The sequence below is a fragment of the Lepisma saccharinum genome, chromosome 8 (genome assembly GCF_977018435.1).
Source record: "Lepisma saccharinum chromosome 8, izLepSacc3.1, whole genome shotgun sequence".
Taxonomy (NCBI): Eukaryota; Metazoa; Arthropoda; class Insecta; order Zygentoma; family Lepismatidae; genus Lepisma; species Lepisma saccharinum.
The window spans coordinates 90,979,084-91,000,339 of NC_139236.1; the positions used below are offsets into that span (position 1 = coordinate 90,979,084).

At 39.7% G+C, this 21,256-nt stretch overlaps 1 protein-coding gene across 1 annotated transcript in view; it reads right to left on the bottom strand.

The window, feature by feature from the left end:
- Positions 1-19,639, bottom strand: part of LOC145991296 (leucine-rich repeat-containing protein 19-like) — a 38,650-nt gene extending 19,011 nt beyond the window's left edge. The window contains exon 1 of the mRNA XM_083127286.1: positions 19,559-19,639. The gene's annotated coding sequence lies outside the window, so the exon portion shown is untranslated. The remainder of the gene's footprint in view (positions 1-19,558) is intronic.
- Positions 19,640-21,256: the final 1,617 nt, after the last annotated feature.

Consider the following 21,256-nt stretch of genomic DNA (forward strand, 5'->3'; position numbering starts at 1 on the left):
CTGGGTTTTTTTTTGTAAGCATCCCTTCATAGATTTAATATGATCATCATTCATCTTCATTGTCACGATTATCTACAAGTGGCAGAAAAGCGATATAAAACATGAATAATACAAAAGTATAACAAACAAAAGAGGATCAAAGGATGAACTGAGTTTGAGTTAATGATAGGAAGTTTTATAAAATTACTGTTTCTTGAATAATCTTGTCCTTTGTTCCGATTGTATTTCTCAGTCACACGTTGCTCAATGTCCATGTCGACTGCCGTTCTTGCGTTCTTGACAATTACTTTCTTGTCTGTCTATGCCCTTCTTTCAAACGTGGTAGGTAGGCGGGCGTTCTGTCTGTTTCTACACCAAAAAGTTTAATGCACCTCCTGTCCAAGAAGACAAGAATTACTGAAAGTAATTTTCAAAATTGTAAGCGGATGAGGGCCCTTGTAAATGATAAAATATACTGTCCTTTTATTCGCTTGGTTTTGAGAATCACTTTCCATACAATTCTTGCCTTCTTGAGAGTCCAATGGCCCTGTCTAGCTACAGACCAGTTGCACAAACGCGGTTTCGTTTGTTTCGTACAACAATTCCATCTAACATTTCGTTTCTACGCATTTTCTACTTGCCAAAAGTGCCTTTCATATAGCCCCAAGGCGTTGTCTACTCGGATGCTTCGTGATCGAAGGTCACGTGTACAAAGTTTCAGGATTCAGATTTTCCGATTTTGCATGGTGCTGCTGCTATCAGTTCGGTTCGCCTTCTCAAGGTCGCGCAACAAGCAATTATTTTTCGTCTTCCGATAGGAGAAAGCTTGTCTCTCGCTTAGGTGGACGAACACGTGGCACGGATGATTTTTTGGCTCGACCATGAGTAGTGCATATTGGGCGTTTCAAAGTCATACTTGGTACGAGTGTTTTTGTAGCCTCTTTTTTATCAATTGAAAATCAGTTTTTGACATATTTTGACAAATTTTTGTCGATGTTTTAGCGTTTAGCGATGTTTTTGTAAAATTTCCTATTTTTCTTTTTTTTTCCCACTCATACTTGGTACGAGCACACACAAGCATAGGTTCTATTCATACTTTTTCTTACGTATAGATGTACATGATGAATCTGCAAACAGATTTTTCCTAAGTTTTACCGTTTCCAAGATAACCCCAATTCCGGTCGCTATTTTGGATTTCCGAGCATAGGTTCTATCCATACTTTTTCTCACGTATAGGCGTACATGACGAATCCGCAAACAGATTTTTTCTAAGTCTTGCTGTTTCCAAGATAACCCCACTTCCGGTCGCTATTTTGGATTTCCGAGAATAGGTTCTATTCATATTTTACTTACATATAGGCGTACATGACGAATCCGCAAACAGATTTTTCCTAAGTCTCACCGTTTCCAAGATAACCCCACTTCCGGTCGCCATTTTGGATTTCCGAGAATAGGTTCTATTCATATTTTACTTACATATAGGCGTACATGACGAATCCGCAAACAGATTTTTCCTAAGTCTCACCGTTTCCAAGATAACTAGTAGTACAATCAACCCGGTTCACGGACCGAAAATGAGGCTCGGTGAGGCTCGCCAAACCTCAAAAACTCACTTTCTCTCCACGTTCCGCGCCTCATTTATTGCGCTGACGATGTTTCACAGCGTAGAAAACAGCACCAAAACATCAAAAACTCATTTTGATTATTTGGAGCTCACCAAAACCTCAAAAACTTATTTTTATTAATTGAGGTTTACTAAACTTCAAAAACTCTTATTTTCTCTCTATGTTCAGCGCCTTTATTTGTTGCGCTGACACAACGTGATGAGTAAATAATACAGTTTTTTATTTTTGAAGGATGAATGTACCTTATCGTAATTTTCCAAGTCTTGGTCAAATGTTTGTATATCGTGACCTTTGTAAACCTCTCGGAACGATGTGATCTCTCTGCCACACACACACGCCTCTTATTATTTCTGTATTGTGACGTGTTTATTTTGGTATGGGAGGACAGAGGACACCGAGACTCGATCGACACACTAAACCCAACCTCTCTACGCGTACTCTACGTCACCAAAAAAAGGTTAAAGGTTCCAAATAACAATAGTTAAGAGTTTCGCCAATCTAGTAAAGTGGATTGGTTGAAATCTCCAAGGCGTATTTTTGCATTTTTTTCAAATATGAACACGTTAAAACTGAACTGTCTTGGATTTTTGAGTTTTGTATTCGCCCCTGAGAAAATTCTATATAAAATAACATACCTGAAAATTATATTCGCAGTAGATTGATTTTTTTTAGTTTTGTAATCACCTCAAGAAATTCTATATAAAATAACATACCTGAAAATTGTATTTACAGTAGATTGAATTCTTGAGTTTTTGTATTCCCACACAAGAAATTATATATAAATAACATACCCGAAATTCTATTTACAGTAGATTGAATTTTTGAGTTTTGTAATCACTCCAAGAAATTCTATATAAAATAACATACCTGAAAATTGTATCGCTAGATATTTTTTGATTTCTGTGATTTTTTGGAGAAAGCATAATGGCATCCACCACCAGTTTCAATCGAAAAAATGATAAAACTGAATGTGTTACTTGCGAAAAATTAATATCTAAAACTAATATTAGCAAGCACAGGGCAAGATGTAGCGAAACAGGCTCGAGAATTAATCGTTTGTTACCTTCTAAGTCTTGTGCTCGATGTGGAAAGATGATCAGCATTGCAAATTTAAGTAAACACCTCAAAATTTGCAAACCATTGATCGAACAAGGAACATTGAAAAGGAAAATCGATAATCCAGAAACGGAAGCTTCCACTTCCAAACAAGTTAAATTATTGGATGAACGCAAACTGATTAGATCTGCATTCAACGACCAACTCCAGGATTTCTCTTTTACTTCGGAACCAGGCCGTGACATCCTTAGTTTCTTGCATGAAACGAAAACATCTGTACTAAATATTCTAAAAAATAAACTTGAAAATAATTCCATAAAAGTATATGTTGTTCTGTTTTCTGAATACGAGAAAGTTGATGGCACAACGAGTATTTTTTATCATCGTACAAAAAACCAGACACTTTATTTTGCTGACGTCGAAAATTTGGACAACTTTTATTATAAAGTTTCCAAAGAGCTGGTTAAGAAACACGACGATTTCGAGGCTAAAGGGTCGGGATGGGCTCTGTGTGGAAGTCCTCACACGTTAACCGTTTACGTGAACCGATTCTCGCCTCTTCGTGCATCCAGCTACGTTCCTCTTCCACCGAACATTCAACACAAGAGGGCTGTGTTAAATATACAGAACAGCGATAACAAGTGTTTCCTTTGGTGTATATTGGCTGCACTGCATTCTGTTTATTGGTCAAATAATCCAGAACGGGTTTCTCATTACAAGCAATACGAGTCCGAGTTTGAAAGTGTAATGTCTGGCATCGAATACCCGGTGACATTGTCGGATATAACAAAGTTCGAAAATCGTGCCGGAAAACGCATCGCTATTAATGTATATTCCTTCACGTCAGATAAATATCTCGTGCATCCCGTCAGGATAAGCGATATCGACGATGACGATGCTCGTGTGATTAATCTCCTTCTTATTTCAAACGAGGATGTTCATCACTACACGCTAATTCGTTCTCTATCACGTTTGGTCAAAAGTCAAACAACCAAGCATGAACATTGCATCGAAGTTTGCCCGAGATGCCTAACCACGTTCGACGATCGAAAACAACTCAATTATCGAAATTACACCGGACGTCAAATTGCTATCGAGAAACTTGCCGAACATAAAATTTATTGCGGCAACAACAAACCGGCTAGAATGTTGATGCCTGAAACGAACGAAGTTGAAGAATTCAAAATGCACAAAGCATTGTTGGAACATCCGGCCATCATCGTTGCTGATTTCGAGGCGTTCCTCAAACCACTCTCCTACTGCGAACCGGATCCTGAAATTTCCTCCACAACGCCGTACCAGCTTCATCAACCTAATAGTTTCGGCTATGTTGTTGTGCGACGTGATAAAATAAATGAAGCATATATATACCGCGGGCCAAATGTAATCGAACACTTCCTGGAAAAAATGGTGGAGGAGGTTGAGGTAATTGGTAGCGTACTGCTTACATCAAAACCGATGGCACCTTTAACTGAAAATGAACTTCAAGATTACAATTCCACTGAGGTGTGTCCGGTATGTGATCAAAGTTTCACTGATGAGAACAAAAAAATATTCCACCACGATCATTTCAGCGGAAACTACATAGGTGGAATTTGCAATACGTGCAATCTTAAAATCCAGAAACCTAAATTTATCCCCATATTCTTTCACAACGGAAGCGGATATGATTTTCACCACCTGGTGAGGCATCTTGGCTACGATCCGAAACGTATAGGTGTCTTGGCCGAGAATGAAGAACGCTATATTAGTCTCAGCAAGCAAGTGTCGATTCCGGGAACGAAAAATACAATCGAGATGCGCTTCCTGGATTCGTATAGATTTCTCTCTGCAAGTCTGGATGCTTTAGCGAACAAACTCACCGACGATCAATTTAAAATAACTGGAGCTAGTTTTCCTAACGTAGACGTAGAACTCGTTAGACGTAAAGGGATTTATCCTTACGAATACGTTAGTGATAATTCTAAATTTAACGACGACGCTCTTCCACTTCCAAGAGAATTTTACAGCAGACTCAGAGAGAAAGGAATCACGGACGAAGAATACCAACATGCGCAACTCATGTGGGAGAAATTAGGATGTAGGACACTCGGAGACTACCACGATGCCTATTTAAAATTAGACGTGACGATACTCGCGGATGTTTTTCAAGCGTTCAGGAAAACGGCAACGAATATTTATAAATTAGATCCAGCGTATTTCTACAGTCTACCGGGATTAGCGTGGTCGGCAATGTTATTCCAGACAAAGGTCAAGCTGGAACTGATATCGGACGTTGACATGTTGCTATTTATCGAAAGAGGGATACGAGGTGGAATGGTGCAATGCGTACAGAGACATGCAAAAGCTAATAACGTACACATGAAAGAAGATTACGATTCAAATCGAGCATCGAATTACATCTTCTACTCTGACGTTAATAATCTCTACGGACATGCCATGGTACAGAAACTTCCTTACGGGGGATTCGAATGGTTAGATCCCACTTCGATAGACATTATTCATTTCGACGATAGCGAGTGTGGTTTCTTCGCAGAGGTAGATCTCCAATTCTCCGACCACCTGCACGACACGTTTTCGGATTTGCCTCCGACTCCCGAAATCAAATGTCCACCCGACTCGGTTCAAGACAAGCTTTTGTTAACATTGGACCCTAAACAGAGATACGTCGTCCACTACAAGAATCTCCGATTTTTGATTGCGAAGGGTGTTCAGATAGTGAATGTTAGACGAATACTAAAGTTTAAACATTCCACGTGGTTAAGACCTTACATAGAAATTAACACACAACATAGAACAGCTGCCACTTCTGATTTAGACAAGGACTTCTTTAAATTAATGAACAATGCGGTGTACGGAAAGACCATGGAGAATGTTAGAAAGCACGTAGACGTGAAATTAATTTCCGATAAGAATAAATGTCGGAAGTGGATAGCCGATCCTAGATTCAAGTCGAGAAAAATTTACAACGAGAATTTGGTACTTTTCAACCTAGATATAAAATTGATGAAATTTAGAAAACCAATTTACGTTGGTGCAACGGTTCTCGACTTGTCGAAACTTTACATGTTCGAATTTCATTACGACGTGATGAAACCCTTCTACAATGATAAGATATCACTTTTGTACACGGACACCGACAGCTTCATTTACAGCATACAAACACCTAACCTATACGAAGACATAAAAAATCCTTCCATGCTCGAGTATTTCGATACTTCTGCGTATCCTCAACCCAACAGATTTGGAATTCCATCTCGTAACAAAAAAGTCCTAGGTAAACTGAAAGATGAATGTAACGGTGATATTATTGTCGAGTTCGCGGGTTTGCGTTCGAAGATGTATGCCATGAGAACAGAGAGTAGCGTCACGAAGAAAGCAAAAGGTGTGGGCAAGAATACGGTGGAGAACAAACTCACCTTCTACGATTACATCGATTGCCTTTACTCACAATCGACGATACTAAGTATAGAACAAAGAATCCAAAGTGTAGACCATGTGATTACAACAAACGAAGTTAGGAAAGTAGCATTAGATCCGCATGACGATAAAAGATGTATTTTGTCTTGTGGAATCCACACGTTGCCTTGGGGACACTATTGTTTAGAAATCAGTAAAAATTGTAGGCAATGCAAATGAAAAAAAAACTTTAACTGTCTCACATACACAATAAATAACTAGCAAGGACAATGAATTTCTTTGGTTTCCGAAAGCAAACAATGGAGACTGTACACCGCACGGCAGATCATGAATTTCTACCTTCCATGTTATCTAAACTCAACGGCCTGTTGATCAATCAATTTTCGGAACGCTGCTCTTCTTGCTGGAACAGTGACGATTTCGGATTCGCGACGATCGACATGACGAGGAAACCCAACGACGGAAAATACAGAAACAAAATCAACGACTTTCTAAACGTTGCAACGTTGTGAGAAAACGTTTTCTCACAACGTTGCAACGTTTAGAAAGTCGTTGATTTTGTTTCTGTATTTTCCGTCGTTGGGTTTCCTCGTCATGTCGATCGTCGCGAATCCGAAATCGTCACTGTTCCAGCAAGAAGAGCAGCGTTCCGAAAATTGATTGATCAACAGGCCGTTGAGTTTAGATAACATGGAAGGTAGAAATTCATGATCTGCCGTGCGGTGTACAGTCTCCATTGTTTGCTTTCGGAAACCAAAGAAATTCATTGTCCTTGCTAGTTATTTATTGTGTATGTGAGACAGTTAAAGTTTTTTTTTCATTTGCATTGCCTACAATTTTTACTGATTTCTAAACAATAGTGTCCCCAAGGCAACGTGTGGATTCCACAAGACAAAATACATCTTTTATCGTCATGCGGATCTAATGCTACTTTCCTAACTTCGTTTGTTGTAATCACATGGTCTACACTTTGGATTCTTTGTTCTATACTTAGTATCGTCGATTGTGAGTAAAGGCAATCGATGTAATCGTAGAAGGTGAGTTTGTTCTCCACCGTATTCTTGCCCACACCTTTTGCTTTCTTCGTGACGCTACTCTCTGTTCTCATGGCATACATCTTCGAACGCAAACCCGCGAACTCGACAATAATATCACCGTTACATTCATCTTTCAGTTTACCTAGGACTTTTTTGTTACGAGATGGAATTCCAAATCTGTTGGGTTGAGGATACGCAGAAGTATCGAAATACTCGAGCATGGAAGGATTTTTTATGTCTTCGTATAGGTTAGGTGTTTGTATGCTGTAAATGAAGCTGTCGGTGTCCGTGTACAAAAGTGATATCTTATCATTGTAGAAGGGTTTCATCACGTCGTAATGAAATTCGAACATGTAAAGTTTCGACAAGTCGAGAACCGTTGCACCAACGTAAATTGGTTTTCTAAATTTCATCAATTTTATATCTAGGTTGAAAAGTACCAAATTCTCGTTGTAAATTTTTCTCGACTTGAATCTAGGATCGGCTATCCACTTCCGACATTTATTCTTATCGGAAATTAATTTCACGTCTACGTGCTTTCTAACATTCTCCATGGTCTTTCCGTACACCGCATTGTTCATTAATTTAAAGAAGTCCTTGTCTAAATCAGAAGTGGCAGCTGTTCTATGTTGTGTGTTAATTTCTATGTAAGGTCTTAACCACGTGGAATGTTTAAACTTTAGTATTCGTCTAACATTCACTATCTGAACACCCTTCGCAATCAAAAATCGGAGATTCTTGTAGTGGACGACGTATCTCTGTTTAGGGTCCAATGTTAACAAAAGCTTGTCTTGAACCGAGTCGGGTGGACATTTGATTTCGGGAGTCGGAGGCAAATCCGAAAACGTGTCGTGCAGGTGGTCGGAGAATTGGAGATCTACCTCTGCGAAGAAACCACACTCGCTATCGTCGAAATGAATAATGTCTATCGAAGTGGGATCTAACCATTCGAATCCCCCGTAAGGAAGTTTCTGTACCATGGCATGTCCGTAGAGATTATTAACGTCAGAGTAGAAGATGTAATTCGATGCTCGATTTGAATCGTAATCTTCTTTCATGTGTACGTTATTAGCTTTTGCATGTCTCTGTACGCATTGCACCATTCCACCTCGTATCCCTCTTTCGATAAATAGCAACATGTCAACGTCCGATATCAGTTCCAGCTTGACCTTTGTCTGGAATAACATTGCCGACCACGCTAATCCCGGTAGACTGTAGAAATACGCTGGATCTAATTTATAAATATTCGTTGCCGTTTTCCTGAACGCTTGAAAAACATCCGCGAGTATCGTCACGTCTAATTTTAAATAGGCATCGTGGTAGTCTCCGAGTGTCCTACATCCTAATTTCTCCCACATGAGTTGCGCATGTTGGTATTCTTCGTCCGTGATTCCTTTCTCTCTGAGTCTGCTGTAAAATTCTCTTGGAAGTGGAAGAGCGTCGTCGTTAAATTTAGAATTATCACTAACGTATTCGTAAGGATAAATCCCTTTACGTCTAACGAGTTCTACGTCTACGTTAGGAAAACTAGCTCCAGTTATTTTAAATTGATCGTCGGTGAGTTTGTTCGCTAAAGCATCCAGACTTGCAGAGAGAAATCTATACGAATCCAGGAAGCGCATCTCGATTGTATTTTTCGTTCCCGGAATCGACACTTGCTTGCTGAGACTAATATAGCGTTCTTCATTCTCGGCCAAGACACCTATACGTTTCGGATCGTAGCCAAGATGCCTCACCAGGTGGTGAAAATCATATCCGCTTCCGTTGTGAAAGAATATGGGGATAAATTTAGGTTTCTGGATTTTAAGATTGCACGTATTGCAAATTCCACCTATGTAGTTTCCGCTGAAATGATCGTGGTGGAATATTTTTTTGTTCTCATCAGTGAAACTTTGATCACATACCGGACACACCTCAGTGGAATTGTAATCTTGAAGTTCATTTTCAGTTAAAGGTGCCATCGGTTTTGATGTAAGCAGTACGCTACCAATTACCTCAACCTCCTCCACCATTTTTTCCAGGAAGTGTTCGATTACATTTGGCCCGCGGTATATATATGCTTCATTTATTTTATCACGTCGCACAACAACATAGCCGAAACTATTAGGTTGATGAAGCTGGTACGGCGTTGTGGAGGAAATTTCAGGATCCGGTTCGCAGTAGGAGAGTGGTTTGAGGAACGCCTCGAAATCAGCAACGATGATGGCCGGATGTTCCAACAATGCTTTGTGCATTTTGAATTCTTCAACTTCGTTCGTTTCAGGCATCAACATTCTAGCCGGTTTGTTGTTGCCGCAATAAATTTTATGTTCGGCAAGTTTCTCGATAGCAATTTGACGTCCGGTGTAATTTCGATAATTGAGTTGTTTTCGATCGTCGAACGTGGTTAGGCATCTCGGGCAAACTTCGATGCAATGTTCATGCTTGGTTGTTTGACTTTTGACCAAACGTGATAGAGAACGAATTAGCGTGTAGTGATGAACATCCTCGTTTGAAATAAGAAGGAGATTAATCACACGAGCATCGTCATCGTCGATATCGCTTATCCTGACGGGATGCACGAGATATTTATCTGACGTGAAGGAATATACATTAATAGCGATGCGTTTTCCGGCACGATTTTCGAACTTTGTTATATCCGACAATGTCACCGGGTATTCGATGCCAGACATTACACTTTCAAACTCGGACTCGTATTGCTTGTAATGAGAAACCCGTTCTGGATTATTTGACCAATAAACAGAATGCAGTGCAGCCAATATACACCAAAGGAAACACTTGTTATCGCTGTTCTGTATATTTAACACAGCCCTCTTGTGTTGAATGTTCGGTGGAAGAGGAACGTAGCTGGATGCACGAAGAGGCGAGAATCGGTTCACGTAAACGGTTAACGTGTGAGGACTTCCACACAGAGCCCATCCCGACCCTTTAGCCTCGAAATCGTCGTGTTTCTTAACCAGCTCTTTGGAAACTTTATAATAAAAGTTGTCCAAATTTTCGACGTCAGCAAAATAAAGTGTCTGGTTTTTTGTACGATGATAAAAAATACTCGTTGTGCCATCAACTTTCTCGTATTCAGAAAACAGAACAACATATACTTTTATGGAATTATTTTCAAGTTTATTTTTTAGAATATTTAGTACAGATGTTTTCGTTTCATGCAAGAAACTAAGGATGTCACGGCCTGGTTCCGAAGTAAAAGAGAAATCCTGGAGTTGGTCGTTGAATGCAGATCTAATCAGTTTGCGTTCATCCAATAATTTAACTTGTTTGGAAGTGGAAGCTTCCGTTTCTGGATTATCGATTTTCCTTTTCAATGTTCCTTGTTCGATCAATGGTTTGCAAATTTTGAGGTGTTTACTTAAATTTGCAATGCTGATCATCTTTCCACATCGAGCACAAGACTTAGAAGGTAACAAACGATTAATTCTCGAGCCTGTTTCGCTACATCTTGCCCTGTGCTTGCTAATATTAGTTTTAGATATTAATTTTTCGCAAGTAACACATTCAGTTTTATCATTTTTTCGATTGAAACTGGTGGTGGATGCCATTATGCTTTCTCCAAAAAATCACAGAAATCAAAAAATATCTAGCGATACAATTTTCAGGTATGTTATTTTATATAGAATTTCTTGGAGTGATTACAAAACTCAAAAATTCAATCTACTGTAAATAGAATTTCGGGTATGTTATTTATATATAATTTCTTGTGTGGGAATACAAAAACTCAAGAATTCAATCTACTGTAAATACAATTTTCAGGTATGTTATTTTATATAGAATTTCTTGAGGTGATTACAAAACTAAAAAAAAATCAATCTACTGCGAATATAATTTTCAGGTATGTTATTTTATATAGAATTTTCTCAGGGGCGAATACAAAACTCAAAAATCCAAGACAGTTCAGTTTTAACGTGTTCATATTTGAAAAAAATGCAAAAATACGCCTTGGAGATTTCAACCAATCCACTTTACTAGATTGGCGAAACTCTTAACTATTGTTATTTGGAACCTTTAACCTTTTTTTGGTGACGTAGAGTACGCGTAGAGAGGTTGGGTTTAGTGTGTCGATCGAGTCTCGGTGTCCTCTGTCCTCCCATACCAAAATAAACACGTCACAATACAGAAATAATAAGAGGCGTGTGTGTGTGGCAGAGAGATCACATCGTTCCGAGAGGTTTACAAAGGTCACGATATACAAACATTTGACCAAGACTTGGAAAATTACGATAAGGTACATTCATCCTTCAAAAATAAAAAACTGTATTATTTACTCATCACGTTGTGTCAGCGCAACAAATAAAGGCGCTGAACATAGAGAGAAAATAAGAGTTTTTGAAGTTTAGTAAACCTCAATTAATAAAAATAAGTTTTTGAGGTTTTGGTGAGCTCCAAATAATCAAAATGAGTTTTTGATGTTTTGGTGCTGTTTTCTACGCTGTGAAACATCGTCAGCGCAATAAATGAGGCGCGGAACGTGGAGAGAAAGTGAGTTTTTGAGGTTTGGCGAGCCTCACCGAGCCTCACCGAGCCTCATTTTCGGTCCGTGAACCGGGTTGATTGTACTACTAGTTATCTTGGAAACGGTGAGACTTAGGAAAAATCTGTTTGCGGATTCGTCATGTACGCCTATATGTAAGTAAAATATGAATAGAACCTATTCTCGGAAATCCAAAATGGCGACCGGAAGTGGGGTTATCTTGGAAACGGTGAGACTTAGGAAAAATCTGTTTGCGGATTCGTCATGTACGCCTATATGTAAGTAAAATATGAATAGAACCTATTCTCGGAAATCCAAAATGGCGACCGGAAGTGGGGTTATCTTGGAAACGGCAAGACTTAGAAAAAATCTGTTTGCGGATTCGTCATGTACGCCTATACGTGAGAAAAAGTATGGATAGAACCTATGCTCGGAAATCCAAAATAGCGACCGGAATTGGGGTTATCTTGGAAACGGTAAAACTTAGGAAAAATCTGTTTGCAGATTCATCATGTACATCTATACGTAAGAAAAAGTATGAATAGAACCTATGCTTGTGTGTGCTCGTACCAAGTATGAGTGGGAAAAAAAAAGAAAAATAGGAAATTTTACAAAAACATCGCTAAACGCTAAAACATCGACAAAAATTTGTCAAAATATGTCAAAAACTGATTTTCAATTGATAAAAAAGAGGCTACAAAAACACTCGTACCAAGTATGACTTTGAAACGCCCAATATGCACTACTACCATGGTTGGTCCTTTATGTTTCGTCCTTCAGCAACTTAATCTAAGCACGAATCATTCTCATCGCCAAACAACTGTAATTTTTTTATAAAAAATGATGTAATACATGTAAACAGAGAGAGAGAGAGATAGATAGATAGATATAAACGTTTTCCCTCAACAAACGTTTGCTTTGCTATCGTATAAAGTGAACGTACATGTTAAAATTCATCTAGCATAAATAATCAAATTAGAACAAATTCACATAAAGCGATTAAGTATGCAGAAAAGAAATATATTTGTGATAAATACATAGTTAATAAGTAAATTCCAATAACCAGAACTTTTGTCACGCCGAATCTTGTTTACGGATGTTTTCAAACGTTCTGTTTTACAATTTAATTTTTTCACTGACATCCAAAACGAAAATACGTATTATAACTTAGTGACTTTCGAGGGGTCAAAGTACTGTAATGTTAGTATGCTGCCGATCATAATTATGAGGCTTCTTCGAAAACGCCTTCGATAACGGTATTTGCTATTCGTAACGGATATGTGTATCACTTTTTCGAAACAGACTTTTGTGGAGGAAAAGAACTGTAACGTTACAAAAGTAACGAGCACAATTATACGAGAGACCTATGTTATTCTCTCCGGAACACGGCATCGGACACGGTATTGCACATCGGAACGTCTGTATCATACCAGCTATAAATAACGTTGTTGCTTTGAAAAAAGGAGTGTAACGTTTTTACAGCCGTGACCTCAATTAAGTTACTGGTTAAATGTAACGTTACTATCACTTTCCACACACACTAAAGTTACTAGTCAATACGTGACGAACCTTTTTCTTACCCTGTAACGTTACTGGTTGCCGGCAATGGATGTAACGTTAAAGTGTCACGTGAAGAGCTACTCCTTTAGAGATCAGTTATGCTTCGGTACCGTTATGCACACCTGTAACGTAATGTTCATATACCTGAGGTAACGTTTCTGTTCACGAGAAAAGTTATTCTGTTTCTGGTTGTAACTTAACGGAAACCGTAATTGAAAATACCGTTCCATTTCGTTACGTTACGACTCCCTGGTTGAATCAGTGTCGTTACATCAGCTTGAATACGTAGAGCCTGGCTTTTATATTCCACGTTTACAAGGTTCATTCCCCCTTCTTCATAGGGTAAACAAAGCGTTGCGTGATTTACACGCAAGATTTGACCGTTCCAGACAAACCAGCTCACAGCACTCTTGAGCTTAAAAATATCCAGTTGCCTCAACGGGAGGATTTTTGCTACATACCACACCTTGGAGAGAGCGTACACCTGTACAAACGTCACTCTTGACTGTATACTAAGTATTCGAAATTTATTCATTTGCAGAACTGCTTTAACACCATTTATCACTCTGTCATAGTTTAACTGGATCATTCGTTGAAGGGAGCAAGCGAAAATGATTCCAAGTATTTTTATCGATGGACCAACATGAAATTCTCCGCTCTGAGGGTAAGTTATATCCGGGTTTAAATGCATAAGAGTTGATTTTCTTCTGATTTACTGTGAGCCCTGAAAGGGGACCAAATTCCTGTAATACTTTAGACGTTGCAGCAACATCAGTCTGCGTATTTATTAATACATTAACATCATCAGCATAGGCCAACACCTTTGTGTTTATAGATTGTATGGTGATGCATTGTACTTGCTTTTCTAATGCAGAAAGAAGAGGTCTCAATGAGATACAGAAAGCTATCATCGATAATGGGTCACCTTGTCTTACTCCCTTGTGAATAGGAAGTTCTCTTGTCATAAATCCATTTATTTGTATTTTGGATGTTGCGTTACTATAAAGGCTTTTAAATGCTGACAAAAAATGTCCACGTATGCCGTACTTTTGAAGCACATTAAATATGTAATCATGGTGTACCGAGTCAAATGCTCGTTCAAAATCTATTGTTAATATAGCATTATCATGGTTATTTCTATTGACTCTATAACAGGTAAGCACTTCACGAAGCGTTTGTAAGACATTTGTAATTTTCTTGTTCATACCAAAAACATATTGTGTATCTCCAACTAGTTTTTCTACATAGGGCATAAGTCTGCCTAGCATACAGCGAGAGAATATTTTATAATCAGTACATAAGAGGGTAATGGGTCTATATTGACCAACTTCAGTGGGCTTCACACATTTTGGTATTAAAACTATAATCCCAGTATTTGAGGATTTTCCCATTTTATACCTTCGGAACACTGCATTTATCCATTCAGTTAGTGTTTTTCCCATCAACGTCCAAAATGTTTGGTAGAGTTTGTTTGGTATCCCATCCAGACCAGGTGCAGAAAACGGCTGCCCCGACTTAACCGCACGGAATACTTCTTCGCTTGTGTAGTCGTTATTTAATTGCTCACTTTCCTCATCGTCAAGGACCTCGGACAAGGATTCCAAGGTATACGTCAAATCTACATTTTGTGTTTTTGGTTGGGAAAATTCATTCTCAAAATAGTTGTAAAATCTGTTACGTATTTCCGGGGCTGTTTTTATTTTAATTCCAGAATTATCGTTTATTTCGCTAATAAATTGTCTTTTTGCATTGTGTCTTTCTTGCAGTACATGGCTTATCGATGCAACCTCTTCTTTATCAAAGTGGGGGAGTCTGCTGCGAATTTTTACACCTTGTCGTCTTTCAGCTGTCATCCTCAGCAGTACAGCTTGTACACGTTTTACCTCTGTTTGCACTTGTTTCCCTTCAGTGGCTTCTTCAATAAGTTCACGCAGCACACGGTAATAAAAATTATATTTATTATTCCAGTCACTAGAACGTTCCTTACAATAACTAAGACAAAACCGTTTTATGCCCGGTTTAAGAATTTCATCCCACCAGCGAATTATATCACTTTGTCTGGTACGGTGTGCTTCCCACACATTCCATTGGTCCTAAAAGGCTCCTTGGAAATTTGCATCTGTAAGGATAGAAGCATTTAATTTCCAGTAGCCATACCCTCTAGGTACTATTGGTATATCCATATTTATCGCCATGATTACGGCACTGTGGTCTGAAAAACAGGTGGGTGTTATACTAAGTGACTTGATTTGTTGGCGTAAATGTGGTGTTACATAAAATCGATCTAATCGGGAAGCACAATTATTACGAATATACGTGTACCCTTTCTGTCCAAAATATTTGTCATTCCATACATCTGTAAAATTAAACCCATTTACTAATTTTTGCAAAGTATTGGAGGTATTAAAGCCAGGTCTTTGGTCCTGCGGATGCAGGACACAATTGAAATCGCCCGCGCAAATTATATGTTCTCTTGTACCCTGCATTTCAGTAGCGACATCCGTCGCAAAAAACGCATCCCTCTGTTTCCTAAATTGTGTCCCTGAAGGTGCATATAAATTATATACCCAAACATTAGCTATTTTTGCTGAGATAATTCTACCATTGGGATGGCACATCACATTTGTAATCGGTACGGTGTTACGTACTAACAGGGCTGTTCCTGTCGCTTGAAAGGTCGCATTATTATAGACTAATATGTTTGGGGGGAGGTTAAATGCTGTTATTCCACATTCTTGAAGAAGTGCTATATCTAAAGATGATTGTAGGAAAAAATCTCCTAGCGCCTCCTGTTTAGTAAAAGATCGCATTTTGTTAACATTGATCGTAGCTAAACGGAGAGTAGTCATCATATATACAATTAACAGAAATTTAAGAACTAGGGTTACCCAACACTTCGAATTATACATTTTGCCCAGTGGACACTAATATTCGTACACTGTTTTTCCACTCCCTTCCATGCCACGAAACGTAAACCTTGCATATGTGCACGGTACCTCGTGCAAACACGTGACCAAGCCACATATACCTTTACTCATTTTACACATGCTATTTCTGACTTTCATTTTTACTTGCACCCACACATTCACTAGACACACTAGGGGAAACACTGAATTTGGATCCGATCACAGGTTGAAAATCAACACTCGGGGCCAAATTTGTCACACTTTGGGATCTGGTTATACGCACTGGGGAGGGGGGCTATTGCCTGCTGCTTCACGTTCTTCTTGTGGTGGGGGTTAGGTGTCACATTTTGTTGTACTTTTTTCTTCTTCAACTGCTTCTGTTCCTGGAGTCTCTTCACATTTGATTTTCTTTTGGCATTGTCCTTAGTTCCTGTTGTGGTTTCACCAAGCTGAACCTTGTTTTGTTGATCTTCCAGTGTATGGGATCCTCCTGCTTCGTACATGTCAGTCTCCATTTGAAGATTACTCGTAGTGTCAGACTCGCGCATAGCTTGATCAGTTGTTTCCAGACTGTCAGTCACCAACCCGTTATCCCGTACGTCACTGTGGAGGTTGTCTAAAGATGCCACATCTTCCGCCCACGATGTGCTGTGGATAGACGCAGGTAGAGGTGTTTCCTTGGTAGGGTCTAGTTGAAACATCATCATTTTTCGGCTCTATTTGCAGATTTTTATCGCCTTCATTGTTCACAGCTTTTTCTTGCAACTGCATTGGAATTGGCAACACTGTAAATTGTGTGTCAGCCTTTATCTCCGTCTCATGCGCTGAACGTTGGCTAGGTGGTCTATGTACCTTTGCTGCATATGACTGCTTAGGCTGGATTTCTACAGGAGTAGCACATGCTCCAATATTGTCTTGTATCACTCGCTCCCCCATAGCACCACGTCGTTGTGGACAAAACCGTGCTGTGTGTTGAGTGTCTTCACATATTTTACAGGTAGGTTTCTGTCCATAATATGTTACCCAATATTGCATACCCTGTATTGATACATAGGACGGGATTGGCTTATTCAGAACCATTCTCACCAACTTAATGCCTGTACGAGTTTTATAAATATGCTCATCCGAATATCGCTCGTCCACCGGAGGGGTCTTAATTTCAGCATACTGCGCAAGCACTGTACGGATATGGCTATCGGTTATTTCCATTGGTATAACATGTAGTCGCACTAGTGTAGTTGTCCTATCAGTCCAGTCTAATCTAATTTCATGTTCCTCATCCTCATCACAATACACTAACTTCCCTTCAAATTTATTAATTAACTGTTCGCCTAATAGACGCGTCACTAACTTAATATATACACACTTACGGTATTGGTCCAGTTCAATACTTAATACCTGGTCTTCAGTCAATGCAAGAGTATCCCGTATCCAACGATGAAGCATCAGCGATGTTGGGCACTTCTTCACACTTGAAAACCATAACTTTAGCGTATTTAAGCGACGAATTTCCATTTTCCTTTCAATTCAACAACTTTACGTAACTTGAAAATTTACGCATTTCGCGTCGTCTAGCACGCCAGAGTCCCGATGACTCACCGGTTCACGAGCAGAGGCACGGCGATGTTGCTCGCGTGGGCACTTCCGCTGAACTGTCTGATCCACCGCGGCCACTACATTGAAATAGGAACTTGTTCAATCCTTTGGATGAACAACTGCAGTGCAGATTATTAAAAAACAACGTTTCTTCTTTAAAAATAACAAACGTTTAAAGTGTCCAACGATGGTTCGACTTGCATTGTATATCTTCAAACCCGAGGGTAGATGGCAGCACTAATTCTAGTCTAATTACACGTCTATCTTTTCTACAACCTTACATAATCTCATACACTTGATCATACGGAAGTAGGCTACAAACGAAATATAATAATTCGTTGTTCTGATTGCTTCACAATAAAATGGTGATTTAATTAAGACTGAACCACACATATTTGTTTTGTGACGGGAAGGTGTTCCTAGACTTGATCAATTAATATTTAAAGGTATGTTGTAGAATTATTTGTTCACGTGTATTCAGACATACAAGTTCTCATGTATTTATTCTCTCTATGTCCTTCAGAAACCTATGAAGTGATACTTGACTCAATTAATTTGTTCCTTATTCAACTATGCAACCATATACTGCACAGCTGGCACCCTTTTTCCTTGTAGAAGAATCTTTACTTCACCGTTTCATATAGAACCGTCAGCGTAACCGGATGTTCGAGGGGAACCAGATGAGTGCGCATGCTCAGCAGTAGCTCCGCCATTAACACCGTCTACAGCTAAACAATTAGAAAACGCTAAAGAACATTACCTTATGGTTTAGCGCACACAGGAGATGTGTACTACGGGGAAATCTGAACTACCGAGCCAGTCCTGGCTTCGTCTGGTTGGTCGCTACGCTGCTTTACCTGTGTGAAATGCGCGGTGCATGCTTGCCTGTCGATTGAATGTTGGCACAGCGCGCTACGTCGCTATGAGTCCCGGGATCGAATGCCGGCCTGGACATGAGAGTTCTCTGGGTGTCCCTTCATTACTTTCATCATAATTATCATCACTCATCCTCATTTTAGTTTCGCTAAATGGACCTAAATGTCGCCTTTATTTCTGAAGTGACTGAAAAGCTAAGTATACTAAACGAAATCAATCAATCATTGTAGACTGAAAGGGCCCGTGTAGCTTGTCACGTCTCGCTTGTCGCTTCGGACTGAAATCTGCTTAAAGCAAAACATTCACCGCGCATGCCCGAACAAAAGAGCGAGGTGACATGATGCACGCACGGTATTCAGAAAACAGCCCAGTTCGAGCGACTATGTTTTTCTAGTAGCATTTGTTTAAAGTTCACTTTATGCACAGATAGCCTAATCGAGAGTGGATTTACAGTTAAAAGAGGGATCCTAACCACTATGTGCCTCCACAGGGTATCGAACCCGGGATTCCTTGATTACAAGGCGGCGACGTTATCATTACGCCATCGGTAAGGCCCCCACGTACAGTCTGTCGTGTCGCTTCGGTTCGAAAAGTTCAAATTCCTTCTGAAGGTTTGTTTCCAAGAGATACGTGTCGCTTGTCGCTTCGGTCTGACGCTCCATTAGAGCGATTTCAAATCGAAGCGACACGCGACACGTGCCGCTTGGGAGCGAGCCAATCAACAGCAACGTTTCGCACCGCAGTGGTCTGTCAGGCTGCACAAGTCTGCGTTATCGATTCGCGAAATCGTCAAGCGATACTTTGTCGCTTTGGTGTGAAATCTCCCTTAGTGTAAACACATCGAGATTTGTTGCTTTTGAAACACTGGCGATACTTTACGCCTAGATTCTTCCAGAAGATGGAGTTAGCTGTAAATCCCTCATGATTTTTCAAACATTGGAGATGCACCATAGGTTTTTCTTGTAGCAATTCTCTCAGCAATTCAATGGGCTATAATAATAACAACAATAAATACGTACTTACCCAGAACACAGTAATAGTAGCACAGAATATCCAACGCAATGGTCCTGTAATGAGATCATCTGGCAGAGGTTTTTCCAGTCCCGAAAACATAAACTAATGAAGCAAAGGGGGGGAAAAACAAGACTCTTATCAATTCTAGTTTCCGGTCTGCGTAAACCACTTCCTTCCATATTGTTTTGCACTGATAGCACCGGAGTTGCATATGTCCAATGTCCTTGCTTTCAGGGCAAGTTACCAGTGTTGCCAGAACCAGTAAAAATTCCCTTTCCTAGGTAGAAAATTTCCCTCCTACAAACAATTTTCCCCTTCTTCTCAGAAAATTGCTGGCTATGCAAGTTCATTAATTGTTTTCATTGAAACATTAATTTAAAAGAAAAACTAGGATTGATTGGTTTCGGAATGGTGAGAAGAATTACAAATAATGAAGATAAATAATATTAAATTGTTACAAAGGACAATTTTCACAACCGCTAACATTATGAATTTAATAACTGAGGTGGATACCTTCTTTTTCATATTTTTTCCACTTACAGTAGAATTTTACCTTCATTTCCCTCGACGAGGCAACCCTGTAAGTGGCATCACTTGCTGTAAGGTCTTCGAGCGAGGTGGGGAGAGTTGCTGTTTATTTCCCCGGAGCAGTGTTTTATCCACTTACCCCAAACATCCCCTAACACATCCTCAACTCCTCCCCCCAATATTTTCACAAAACCAATTAATGGTCATTTTGGATTCAAATTAACCCTCAATAACAACCCGTGACGCAGCAGCCCGTGAGGGCCAGGGCCTACGTACCGACTGTCTCACTCCCACCAGTATTGGGAGATCATCCAACCAGTTAGTGACGTGTGGTAAGCACGACGAACCCCCAGTCTTTGTTGTAGGTTTCCATGACTGAGTTACTCTGCTCATTCGTAGCTCCCCAATTTACTCACGATGACGAGTTGGCATTGGTCCCATGCACGTGCACATTAACCCTTACAAACGACGAGGATGGATGCTTGTTAGATGAGAGAAATGAAAGAATGCTACTTCGGGACTCGTACCAAGAATCTTCGAATGTGAGTGCTTCACCGTCCGTAGGAGTAACGCTGTGGCTTTTCAATCATCGGGATCTATCCGCGGTGGAGGCACATTGCACACTGGTTCGGATTCCACTTTAAACTGTAGGTCCATACCCGATTATTCCATCTGAGAATTATATGAACTAGAAACAATCAACCATAAACCCTTTTTTGGCTCTTTGAGTAGAACACTCCATGCTTTCGGCTATTAGGAATGATCCTGCTGATAATTATCAAAAAAGTCCACGATAGACATATCCCAGTTCTAAAATATGTATATTATTTTAAACTGAAGACCAACGCTTTTAACATTTCGAGTGGCAACACTGGTGTTGCTTCCCCTTACAGAGATACAGGTAAAGGGATGTTTCTCCCTCACAAGTCCCTTCGGGGTAGACATGTTTATCCTTCATGGATGCATGTTCGGGTTGACTGCAGAGGCGTTGCCACTAGGGGGACAAGGGTAAGCTTCAAATATACATGAAATTCTGTCCACTTGAGGCTTACATGAGGTATTTACAGGAGAGCTAGAATTACATACAAAAAGACAGAGAGAGAGGGGGGAGATCTCCCCGATAGCGTAGTGGTAACGTCATCGCCTTGTAATCAAGGGTTCCTGGGTTTGTTATCCTGT